Source organism: Spermophilus citellus (genome assembly GCF_964194105.1).
Source record: "Spermophilus citellus genome assembly, chromosome: 5".
Taxonomy (NCBI): Eukaryota; Metazoa; Chordata; class Mammalia; order Rodentia; family Sciuridae; genus Spermophilus; species Spermophilus citellus.
This window is the reverse complement of record NC_138186.1, coordinates 93,427,517-93,440,359: the sequence shown is the minus strand read 5'-3', so window position 1 is coordinate 93,440,359 and position 12,843 is coordinate 93,427,517. Positions and strand designations below refer to the sequence as shown.

The following is a 12,843-nucleotide window of genomic DNA, read 5'->3' as shown; positions in this document are numbered from 1 at the left end:
CATCAAACAAAATCAGTTTTATGAACTGGATAGAGATGCAATGTTAATTATAATACTCTGCTTCTACAGTCTGTGCTTGGTTTAACCCACTTCCAGTAACTATTAATAAAATATAATTCAACTTGCATTTCAAATATTCTAAAATTCAAAGTTTCCTTGAATTTGGCTAGATACTCATTTCAATTAGAGTGAAGTTGTGCTCCCTCTTTGATAAAACAAACACATTTTTATGAACAAAAAGAATAATTAAAGAATATATTATTTAACTTTGTTTTTCAGAAATAACTGGAAAGGTAAACATACCTTATAAATTTACTTTTAATTCTTAAAGTCTTACCTATGTGTTTATTTATGGGAGGTGGTGAATTCAAATTAATATCTTAGAAAGTAAAAATAATAAGTAGTAATTTTGTACTTAAAGCTACATTAATTTACTTTGTGCCAGAAGTTATCACTAAAGTGTTCATAAATGAAAGTGTTGACTATGCTCTAGTCCCTTTAAAAAATACTTTTTCTAGTAGATGGACACAATGCCTTTTATTTTATTTTTATGTGATGCCAAGGATGAAATCCAGTGCCTCACATGTGCCAGGCAAGCGCTCTGCCAATTGACCCATAACCCCAGCCCAATATTCCCTTTTAAAATGAAAGAATTGCAAAGCTGGAACAAAACAGATGCAATTCAAATTGTTAATAGTGAGCCTTTTTCAGACTAACCAGTTAGCCAAAAAGCAATAGATCATGTAATAGATCACTATACCAGCTCATGTTACCCTTACAAGATATATTTTTAAATCAGAACCTTCCTCTGTAGTAAATGTATGCTAACTACAAAATGATTTGCTTACATTTAGATGAAAATATGTAAAATATGGATTATAACCCTTCTAATGTATGATACATGTTCTGATTCAACTTTTCTTTCTAAATCCATTCTTCAGGATGTTACTTTGAGTCCAGAGCTTCCTCTTATTGAACCCAGGGTTGATACAGTGGAGACAGAAGGACCTGGCCAACCTGGTGAGTTTCTTTGCACAAAGTCAATGATAGATGACAATATTCTTTGTTAGGAATCCATCTGCAACACTACCTCAAAAACAAGTGAGCAAGTCATCTTCCCTCCAAGAGAAGAGTTGTTCTCACCAGCACTTCAAACAGAAGAGCTGTCCAATGAACTGGCTTCTGAGGAGCAGGATACCCAGTGTCCTCTCTCAGCCCTAGTTCCCATCCCACAGTGAGTACTGATAGTCCTTTCCTGACTGATCTGGTGAAGGAAGCTGAAACCAAAGCATCACCAACTGCTCCCCACTCAGAACATCAATCTCTTTTGGCTTTGAACTTGAGTCAGTCAGGACAAGGTAAGTTACAAGGCCCAGGTTCATGATGCAGGCTATGGCAACAGAGGATTGGGCCCTTATTTTCAGTATATTGTTCTATATGCCACAAACAAATGGGCCATTTATGCTGAACAACAAATAAGAAAGTTGATACTCACAAGTCCTTTAGATTCACTATTGAATTTCCAAGAACTTCAAAAGGCAATAGGATCAAACTTTCCTACTTAAAAAGAAATCTTAAAATAAACAAGGAGAGAAATGAATTACAGTAGATGGGGTAGAGAGAGAAGATGGGAGGGGAGGGGGGATAGTAGGGGATAGGAAAGGTAGCAGAATACAACAATTACTAATAGGGCATTATGTAAAATTGTGGATGTGTAACCAACGTGATTCTGCAATCTGCATTTGAGGTAAAATTGGGGGTTCATAACCCACTTGAATCTAATGTATGAAATATGATATGTCAAGAGCTTTGTAATGTTGTGAACAACCAATAAAAAAAAGAAAAGAAATCTTCAGCAATATGTAAAGACCTTGGAGAAAGGGACTGAAATATCTGCAGAAGAACCTTTTTCAGTTTAATAAGTAGATGATTTAGTGCTCAACAACCCTTATTCTTTCCATTTTATAGTGGTCTCTGGTAAAACTACAGGTGAAAATTTCTTTTAAGAAATACAGGTATTCTATCCTCTACTATCCCCCCTCCCCTCCCCTCCCCTCCCCTCTTCTCTCTCTACCCCCCTCTACTGTAATTCATTTCTCCCCCTTGTATTATTTTTCCCTTTCCCCTCACTTCCTCTTGTATGTAATTTTGTATAACCCTAAGGGTCTCCTTCCATTTCCAGGCAATTTCCCTTCTCTCTCCCTGTCCCTCCCACCTCTCATCCCTGTTTAATGTTAGTCATCTTCTCATGCTCTTCTTCCCTACTCTGTTCTTAGTTACTCTCCTTGTATCAAAGAAGACATGTGGCATTTGTTTTTTAGGGATTGGCTAGCTTCACTTAGCATAAGCTGCTCTAATGCCATCCATTTCCCTCCAAATTCTATAATTTTGTCATTTTTTAATGCAGAGTAATACTCCATTGTGTATAAATGCCACATTTTTTTTATCCATTCGTCTATTGAAGGGCATCTAGGTTGCTTCCACAGTCTTGCTATTGTGAATTGAACTGCTATGAACATCAATGTAGCAGTGTCCCTGTAGCATGCTGTTTTTAGGTCTTTAGGGAATAGACCCAGAAGGGGAATAGCTGGATCAAATGGTGGTTCCATTCCCAGCTTTCCAAGAAATTTCCATACTGCTTTCCAAATTGGTTGCACCAATTTGCAGTCCCACGACTCTGCAATCTGTATACGGGGTAAAAATTGGAGTTCATAACCCACTTGAATCAAAGTGTGAAATATGATATATCAAGAACTATGTAATGTTTTCAACAACCAATACAAAAAAAAAAAAATACAGGTCCCAGGATATAGGCCTGATAAGGATGCACTGTGATTCTAAGTGTGAATACCAGAAGAGATTTGTTATGTCTGGTCTTTGTTGTTACTGGTGATTTAACCCAGGGGTGTTTTATCACTGAGCCACATCCTCAACTCTTTTTATTTTTATTTTGAGACAGGGTCTCACTAAGTTGCTTAGAGCTCACTAAGTTGCTGAGGCCATCCTTGAACTTGTGTTCCTCCTGTCTCAGCCTTCCAAATCTCTGGGATTATAGGCATGCACCACCACACCCGGTCAGTGACTGGTATTTTAAACAGGAGCATTACTATTTTAATTAGGACTTTCTTTGCTAAATTATACATCAATCTTATTGTCCTCATAGATGTTGTATGAAATTGATATGCAATTTTATAGAATACAGGTTTTTTCAGGAATGCTTATATGTACTGATAGAAGAATCATCTATACAATTGGATTTGTTTTATTAGATCAATAACAAATAATGCAATATAGTTATGTATTGCTGTGTTACATCATTTCTAAAATGAATGACTCAATATGGCCACTTATTTTTCCTTTAAATCTGAAATTTTGGCAGGGATCAGTGAGGGCAGCTCTTCTCTGCTCCATGTGTGCCAGCTAGAATATCTCAATTGGTGTTGAAGATCCATTTTCAAGATGGATCACACACTTGGCTAGCAAGTCAGTTCTCAACCAGAGCTATTGGCTAGAGCCTCATTTGTTCTCTATAAGGCTTCTCCATGGGGCAGCTTGGGCTTCCTCATAGCATAGCAGCCAGGTTGAAATAGTCAGCATCCCATTCTCTTAAGGGCCCAGAAATAGCATATTTTGCTCATATGTTGATGGCTAAGCAGTTGCAGAGAGCCCTTCTATATTCAAGGATTAAAAAAACAAAATGGAACTTATCTTTCAATGGGACAAGTACCAAGGAATTTTTAGCCACTTATAATCAACCACAATCCACATCAACCATCCTGTTGACTTCCAAATCATTTGAGGGGTAGTTGGACACAACACAACACACTTTTTGGCCAAAGGATTGAAATTAAATGCTCACTAGATTCTTCTCTTTCATTTTAATATCATAAAATCCAATTATAAAATCAACAATTCAAGCAGACCAGTAAAAATTAGAGGGTATCTATGAAAAAAATACTGTATTTTCAAAATTGCTTTGCTATTCTTGCTTTATTTTCACGTTCCTTTTATCCATGAATGCACCACAGAACACTAAAGCTACAAGGAATCCCAGAGGTACTTTGGTTAAGCCACTGTGTCACAGATAAGAAAACCAAGACTAGAGATGTAAAGTCACTTGCTCAAGCTTACCCCAGAGATGATCACAGAACCAAGTCCATCATTCAAGTTTTCTCCACCATATTTGGCTTAAGCAGCCCCAACCTTTAAAGAAATAAACTTAAACATGCTATAGCCTCTTCTTTATTTCAGTCCTTTGTCAATTTTTTTAAATGTTCCAGGTTTCTGAGTCTCTACTATCTCACCTCCTAGTCACAATCAGGTTTTGCCTCTAACCCACATGTTACAGACACTCGACTACATAAAAGTTGCAGATGACTTCCTAACTGATCAATTAGCAGCATCATTTCAATCTTCACTTTATGTGACATTTCTGTCATGTGGCTCTTGTTGACTGTTTCTTTCTTGAAATTCCTTCTTCATTTGGTTTACACAAAATGATTACTTCATTCTTAAACCCAAGGGTTCTCTATCACTGAGCTATATTGCAGTTCTTTCTGAGACAGTTTCACTAAGTTAGTTTCACTAACTTGCTCAGGTTGGCCTCAAACTTGTAATTCTCCTGCCTCAGTTTTCTGAGTCACTAGGATTGTATATGAGTGCCAGTGCTCCCACCAAGAATTGCACAATTTTTAATGAAAAAAAAAATTTATGTATGTGCTAGTGTAAGAGCCTTCAGTTTCCCCTACCTTAACTGTCCTGACTTAGAAACACAAAGTGCCTTGACTGCTGTGGGACCCAGCCAGCTACATGTTTTCCTCTAGAGGCTAGAACCTATGAAGGGGCCATTAATATTCCCAGGCACTGAAAAAGTCTATTGTCCAAAACACTGAAAGAAAGTAGCCCCAGCCCTGAGCCAAATTCCTCAAGAGCTTTTATAAACTCCATAACCCAATCCCCTCACTGAAGACACCTAGACAAAACATCCCTTTCTTTCTGTTAGCCTCAATTATATGCTACAGCCCCTCTCTGTACATAAGTTCCCCTAATAAATGTTTAGATGGACCTCCAAACATTGCTTGGATAGCAATTAGTGATTGCTTCTTTGGAACTCCAATCAGCACCATCTTGAGACAGTTTGGTGGGGCCAGAGGGTGGGGGGCACAACTCCCTTCACTCCTTTGCTGGAACTCCCTGCCAGTGCTTTTGGGGCCACTCCAGGGATGAAACAGCTAGATGTACTGTTAGCTACAGTGTGAATAAAATTAATTACAAAGTGTTTGAAAAATAACAGATGCTAACACAGGAGTTTTACTTAAGGAGAAATCATGACAGTGATAACAACTAATATAAACTTTTGTACTGTGATTAAAACTCTCCCATAAATGTCAATTAGAATTGTATGGTTGGTCTTTGACCATGAAGATACAGGCGGCTGAAGGATGTAATGCAAACTTACAGTCTGGGCCATTATGTTGCAGCCTCTGACTTCTCATGGAACAGTTGGCAAGGAATGGGCCACCTAGTGACAAATGTTCAGTAGGAGCATGTGACAAGCAGGATTCTAGAAACTTACTTGTAGGTGCCAAGAACAAGAGATTCATCAAAGCTAAGCCAACAAATATTGATTCTGGTCACATCTAATTATTTAAACTTGGAAAGGTGAGATCATACTGCTATTTGTTAGCACTTTTATTAGCATAAAGAAATAATAGGCCAGAAGCAGTGGCTCATGCCTGTAATCCCAGCACTTTCAGAGGCTGAGGCAGAAGGATCTCAAGTTTAAAGCAACCTCAGTAACTTAGTGAGGCCCTGAGCAACAAAGTGAGACCTTGTCTCAAAATTTAAAAATTTAAAAAGTCTGGGGATGTGGCTCAGTGATTGGGCACCCTTGGGTTTAATCTCTGATACCAAAAAAAGGGGGGGGGGGAATCAAATCTATCAAAAATGACAAACCAAAGTAACAAAAGCAGATAAAATATTAGTTACCTAGACGATAGTCCAAGTCATTGCCATAATGGAAGGAGCTGTTTTCATTGATAAAAATATGGTACTCACCAATATGTATAAGGTATGAATAATCCTTGATAATTGTTTCTGCTCTAAAGGAATCATTCTGATGATCAATTATTATTGAGTCTAAATGGATATCCTTTAACAGAAAACATAAATAGAAAGATTAAATAGTTACTTTCCTGCCAAACTTCTACAATTCTATTTTTAATGTTATCAATGAAAGCTCTCCTGGTGCTACTTTACAGATCCCCACACTAACTGCTACTCCTAGGTTTTTTTCTCTTATACAACCCAATTCTTTTCTTTCAAAGTACATTATCACAATTTAAATTATATATTTTTCTCTGTTTAATATGTATCTTAATCAGAAGTCTCTAAACTATAAAATTAAGAGACTATCTTTAGAGTACTGTGAGACATCTAGTAGATATTCAATAAATATTTGATAAACAAACAATGTGTCAAAAGATTAGAATCAGATCAGAAAACAAGATATGTGTTCATTTTAATTTTTCCACTATTTTATGATGCTGGGCAAAATACATAATCTCCCAACCTCAGCTCATCCAAAAAAAAAAAAATGAGTTCATTAGCAAATTCTTAGAGGTTTTTAATTTTTACACAGCCTTGATGCAAAGTATTTTGGTACCTGTCACAGTGATCTCATTATTGCATGAAGAAACCTTCCCCTTTCCCTTAACCTTCCACCCTCTATGTCCCATTGCTATGAATAGAAGGAGTGGACACTGCCCTCCTGGTTTTAGACTATGATAGGAGGCTACAGCAAGAAGAAGAAGGAGGCAGGGCAAGCTGTGTTTCTGGCCCTCCTGGCTCTATCAAGCCCAGGCTGGTTACTCCTGCAGAATGGTTAAACCATACTGCAGGAGTCAGAAGATCCACTGGTTCAGATGTGATTCTGCTATCACAGAAGTAGAGTGAATTCTCTAAAATTCCTATGTGTCAAAACTCATGTTTTAAAGATAAATGTGAAATTTGGGAACCTGGATGTTGTTAGAGGATATGTTTAGAAATTCTAAGATGTTTGTTTTTTTATCCAATTTTCCAACTGGATTGTAAGCCCTGTAAAAGCTAGGTCTCTATGCATCTGGCCTATTATTAGATCCCTGACATCTAAGGCAATGCCTCATACAAAAGAAGTGTTAAACAAAGACTTGGTGAATCAATTATCTCCCTAACTTTAGTTCAAATGGGCATCTCAATAAAATTAGTGGTTTAAACTAAAACCACAGCACTAAATCTTACTAATCCCAATGTATGTTTAGGAAATTCATTCTTGTTAGTGAATTTAACTAATATTCACATTTGTCATCTATGCCTTAAAAAAATCACAAAAAAGCATATAAAATACTTCCCAGTCTAGATTTTTAAGAGGCTACAGCATGGCTAGTAAGAACATACATGCCAGGCAGGAGCCACACTGCCTGGGTTCCAAACTCTAGATCTGCCATCTACTGTGTAGCTTTGGGTAAATTATTATCTTTTTCTTTTCTTTGTTTGTAAAATAGGAATAATAGCAGTATCTACCTCACAGAGTTGTGGGAAGTAAATAATATAAGAAAAGTGCTTAGAAAAGGACCTGGCACATGACTATCATGAGTATTTATTTTTTCCCTGATTTTTTAAAAATATTTTTTCCAATATTTTATTGGACAAAATAACTTTATTTCTTTATTTTTACATGGTGCTAAGGATCTAACCCAGTGTCTCACATGTGCTAGGCAAATACTCTGCCACTGAACCAAAATCCAGCCCCTTTTCCCCTGATTTTTAAAAACATGTTTACCTTTTGTTTAGTATATATGACAATGGTGACGAGAGAGTCTGTTTGGAACCAGTCATAGCTGTAAAACATTAAGAAAATAATGAATATTCATATTAATAATGATGTACATTAACATTAAATCATTAAATGTTTAAAATTTATAGTGAGAAATATAATTCGTTAAGTTAATATTTTTCTAAAATTAACAGTGGTATTAACATGTTACAGTATTCATTACATAGCTGACAATTATTTCTAAATTTAAAGTATCTAAACTTCCATGTATTTTAATAAAAACAAAATAACCAAGATAAGACAGTTATGAAAAGGTTACACATCTTCCTGCTAAAATCTTTTATCAGAGTAATAACAGAATAATACATGCTTTTTAACAAGCATGAAGAAATCTACATGCTGTTACTTTCACTCCTTGTCATAAGTACATTGCTACTATAGAAATTAACTCATCCAGGTTGTTTAATAGGTCTATAATAAAACTTCAGATAAAATTAAGTCTTCTGTTTTGCTGCAGCTATTGATGAAATCAATACGGTTTCTGCACTTATTACCTACACACAGGCAACAATACATGAATCTAGAGCAGGCACCCTCAGTCCCTTAACTTAAAACTGTCATAAAATAACTTAAAAGAATAGCAGAATGCCTCTGTAAGAATAATATAGAAAGCCGTGGGGAGAAAGGCAGGAAGAAAAAGAACTTCAGAGAACACACCGGGTCCTGTGGGCATTTGAAATGTCATCAACAAAAGTGTGCATATATTGCTTAATTTGGTGTTAAATGTTTAAGACAACTAGTGTCTAATACATTTTGAAACATTTCCATTAATAATTGATAAAAACAAACTATATTTACCAAAATACTGAATTGCTGAATTATGGTATGGTTATATCATGAAAAGCAAACAAAAAATACTTTCACAGAATAGTTAAAGACCTCAGAAATCGCTCACAAAATATACTATAATACCAATATTACAAAAACAGAGTTATATGAAATAGGTATTATATAAACCAAACTGGAAGGAATAAGTCAAGTGTTAAGAGTATGTAAGTTTGGGTGCTTACAACTGATTTCATCACTTACTTTTGTATTTCTTTGTATTTTTATATTTTCACATTTTATACTATGCATGTACATTTTTATAATCAGAAAAATATTTTTTTCCATAGTAGATACTTTTTTTATTGGTTGTTCAAAACATTACAAAACTCATGACATATCATCTTCCATACATTTGATTCAAGTAGGTTATGAACTCCCATTTTTTTACCCCAAATACAAGTTGCAGAATCACATCGGTTACACATCCACATTTTTGCATAATACCATATTAATGACTGTTGTATTTTGCTACCTTTCCTATCCCCTACTATCCCCCCTCCCCTTCAGAAAAATATTTTTAAAACATTTTAAGTGTTGATATTTAAGATGGATCAAACTTCAGTTATATTTAGAACTCACATTTAGAGAAATGCTCATTCTCCAACAATGCGTGATAAATGAGGCACTATAATTCATGAGTCAAAAAAGAATGATTAATAGTAAATAATATATCAAACCCAGAACTACTTTCTTTTTATGATGTATGCATTTTTGCATAGAACAGATTTAGCTTTAATAATGTAAAACAAGCATGTATACCTTGGGGAACTAGGACCTTCTTTGGTAGATATGTCTGTCATTTGGCTCTTGGGAAGCAGGCCTTCACAAAGAAAAACAAAATAGCAACAATTCATCTTAACAACATTAAATTTTTTTCAGTTAACTTCTTATTGATATTCCATAAATATATAAAAGGATGTAAAATGAATTTTCATACACTAAAACATACCTTTATAGCCAGCACCCTCTTCAATCCTCTAATAGCTGCCTCTCCCCAAAGGATAGTCACTATTATGACTTCTAACACCACTGATTAGTTTTTGCCTGTGTTTGACAACACTATTAGTGTATTAAGATGCCATTTTCAACTAAAAGGCACACAAAGAAGTCATAAAATGCACTCTCTTTTGGCCTGGCTTTTTTGTCTTACATTAAGGACATTATAGTTCTTTGAGCAAACAAGCAAGGTTGATCCATGCTACTGAATGCACCAGTAGTTTGTTTTCTTTTTGTTACTGAACAGTACTACATTGCATGAATATATAACAATTTATTCCATTGATGGATGTTCGAATTATTTCCATATCGGGGCTATTATGCATGGTGCTGTACATTTCTGGTGAGTATCTGAGGTTTATGTATGTTTAACTCCAGTAGCTACTGCTAAGCAACTTTTCAAAGTGGTTGTACTAAATTTACAATTTTTGACACATTGAGAGTTCCAGTTGCTCTACTATCTCACTAACATGGAATTCTTTTCTATTTTACTCCTTCTTTTTTTTTTTTTAATCGTTTTTCTTTTTTGGAGTTGGAAAGCTGGTTTTTATTATTAATATTTAAAACAGAATAACATGGAATCTATTTTGATATATTTATATAAGCATGGAAAATATCTTATTCTAATTAAGTCTTTACTCATTTTTGTGGGTCTACCTCAGCATGGTATTTTAAAGGTACTCTGATGCTGTTTACCACAAAACTATAGGTGTAATAAAAGGCAGGGCAAGCATTATTCTTTTTTCTAAAATGGCAAGTGCAAGAAAAGATAATCTTACCAAATCATTTAAGAAGTGCTGTAAGATATAAATTTATGTGAGGAAAAAGCCATCAACAGAATTCATAAATTATAAATCAATTTTCATCTTATATGACTTGATTAGGATGAGAAAATCTGAATTTTAGCACAGTGTAAGCACTGTGATCTTATAAACCACTGTTTCCTCTTCCCCAAAACTCATGAGACAATTTCCAGATTTCTTTAAAATAACTACACAGTGAAATAAGCCCAATCCCCAAAAACCAAAAGTTGAATGTTCTCTGATATGTGGATCCTAACACAAAACAAGCAGGTAGGGGTGGACAGAAGTTTAGTGGAACAGACAAAGGGGAATGAAGGGAAAGGAGAAGGATAGGAATAGGAAAGACAGTGGAATGCATGTGACACAACTTTCTTATGTACATATATAAATAAACCACAATGAACCTTCACATTATGTACAATCACAAGACTGTGATCTCAGTTAGAATAAGATATACTCCATGTCTGTATAAATATGTCAAAATATACTCTATTGTTATGTATATTAAAAAGAACAAATTAGGGCTAGGGTTGTGGCTTCATGGTAGAGAACTTGCCTGGCATGTGTGAAGCACTGAGTTCAATTCTCAGCACCACATATAAAAAAAATAAAATGTCCATTGACAACTAAATATATATTAAGATATATATTAAAATACATAAATGTATATTTAAAAGAACAATTTTTAAAAAAACTATACAGTACCATAAAAAGTATGACATTACACAGAGTAATGTCATATGCCACAGAAATGTGTCTTGATTACAACATTTGCAAAAAGAAAACCAAAAACAAACTAATCAATCCTACAATATCTCTCTGGATAAGTTGAAAGAATATGGGGTAAATGTGAAGTGGAAGAAAATAAGTAAGTAAAATAAGGTGGACTGAACAAACATTCTCCTTCCCTAAAATGTTAGTAATGATTAACAGCGATTTGAAGGTATTAGGTCTCATGTGGAATATGAAAGTAACTATCCCACTCAGTATTTTAAGTAACTGTTGAAATAATGACACAGAAGGCATGCAAATCATATTCAAAAACACACAGACTTATCAAATAGATTTAAATGAGTCAAAGTGTGAGGCAGCTAATAAATATAGATAAGTATTCTAATACTATAGGATACAAGTTACAAGTGGTAATGATGCTAGCCAGATCACTTCTGGGGTGTTATTTTCCTTTTTTTATATTTGTTCTAATTAGTTAGACATGAAAGTAGAATGCATTTTGACACATCATACATAAATGAAGTATAATTTCTCATTCTTCTGATTATACATGATATAGAATTACACCAGTCGTGTAACCATTTTTGCATAATGGTTAATAATGTTGGATTCTTTCTACTCTCCTTCCTACTTACAGACCTCCCCTCCCTATTTCTAATCCAAAGTACCTCTATTTACCTCCCTAGCTACCCCCGCCATTGTGAATTAGCATCCGTGTATCAGAGAAAACATTTGGCCTTTGGTTCTTTGGGATTGGCCTGTTTTGCTTAGCATTATATTCTCTAGCTCCATCCATTTACCAGCAAATGCCATAATTCCATTCTTCTTTAACGCTGAGTAATATACCATTGTTTATATATACCACAGATACTTTATCCATTCATTCATTCATCTATTGAAGGGCACCTAGATTGGTTCCATAGTTTAGCTATTGAACTGAGCTGCCATAAACACTGATGTAGCAGTATCAGTGTATATACTGATTTTAAGTCCTTTGGGTATATGCCAAGGAATGGGATAACTGGGTCAAATGGTTGTTCCATTCAAGTTTTCTAAGGAATCTTCATATAGCTTTCCAGAATGGTTACACCAATTTGCAGTCCCACCAGCATTGTATAAGTGTACCTTTTTCCCCACAACATTTATTGCTGCTTGTATTCTTAATAATTGCCCCTCTGACTGGAGTGAGATGAAATCTTAATGTAGTTTTAATTTACATTTCTCTAATTGCTGGAGATGTTGAACATTTTTCATATATTTGTTGACCGACTGTATTTCTTCAAAGGCACCAAGAACATACATTAGAGAAAAGATAGTCTCCTCAACAAATGGTAATAGGAAAACTGGAAATCCATATGTAGCAAAATTAAATTAAACCCCTATCTCTCACCCTGCATAAAACTCAACTCAAAGTGAATCAAGGACTTAGGCACTAGAACAGAGACCCTGGGCCTAATAGAAGAAAAAGTAGGCCCAAATCTCCATCATGTTAGTTTAGGCCCCAAATTCCTTAAGAAGACTCCTATAGCACAAGAATTAAAATCAAGAATCAATAAATGGGATGGAATCAAACTAAAAAGCTTCTTCACAGCAAAGAAAACAATAAAGAAC

At 35.0% G+C, this 12,843-nt stretch overlaps 1 pseudogene across 1 annotated transcript in view; it reads right to left on the bottom strand.

Annotated features, from left to right (window-relative positions):
• Window positions 1-1,217: 1,217 nt before the first annotated feature.
• The window catches only part of LOC308649442 (cytochrome b5 reductase 4-like), a 46,381-nt pseudogene continuing 34,755 nt past the window's right edge, over window positions 1,218-12,843 (bottom strand). Inside the window, exons 5-8 of the transcript XR_014024427.1 lie at window positions 9,461-9,521; window positions 7,820-7,877; window positions 5,989-6,151; window positions 1,218-1,390 (exon numbers count right to left, since the gene is read on the bottom strand). The product of XR_014024427.1 is annotated as a cytochrome b5 reductase 4-like (transcript). The remainder of the gene's footprint in view (window positions 1,391-5,988; window positions 6,152-7,819; window positions 7,878-9,460; window positions 9,522-12,843) is intronic.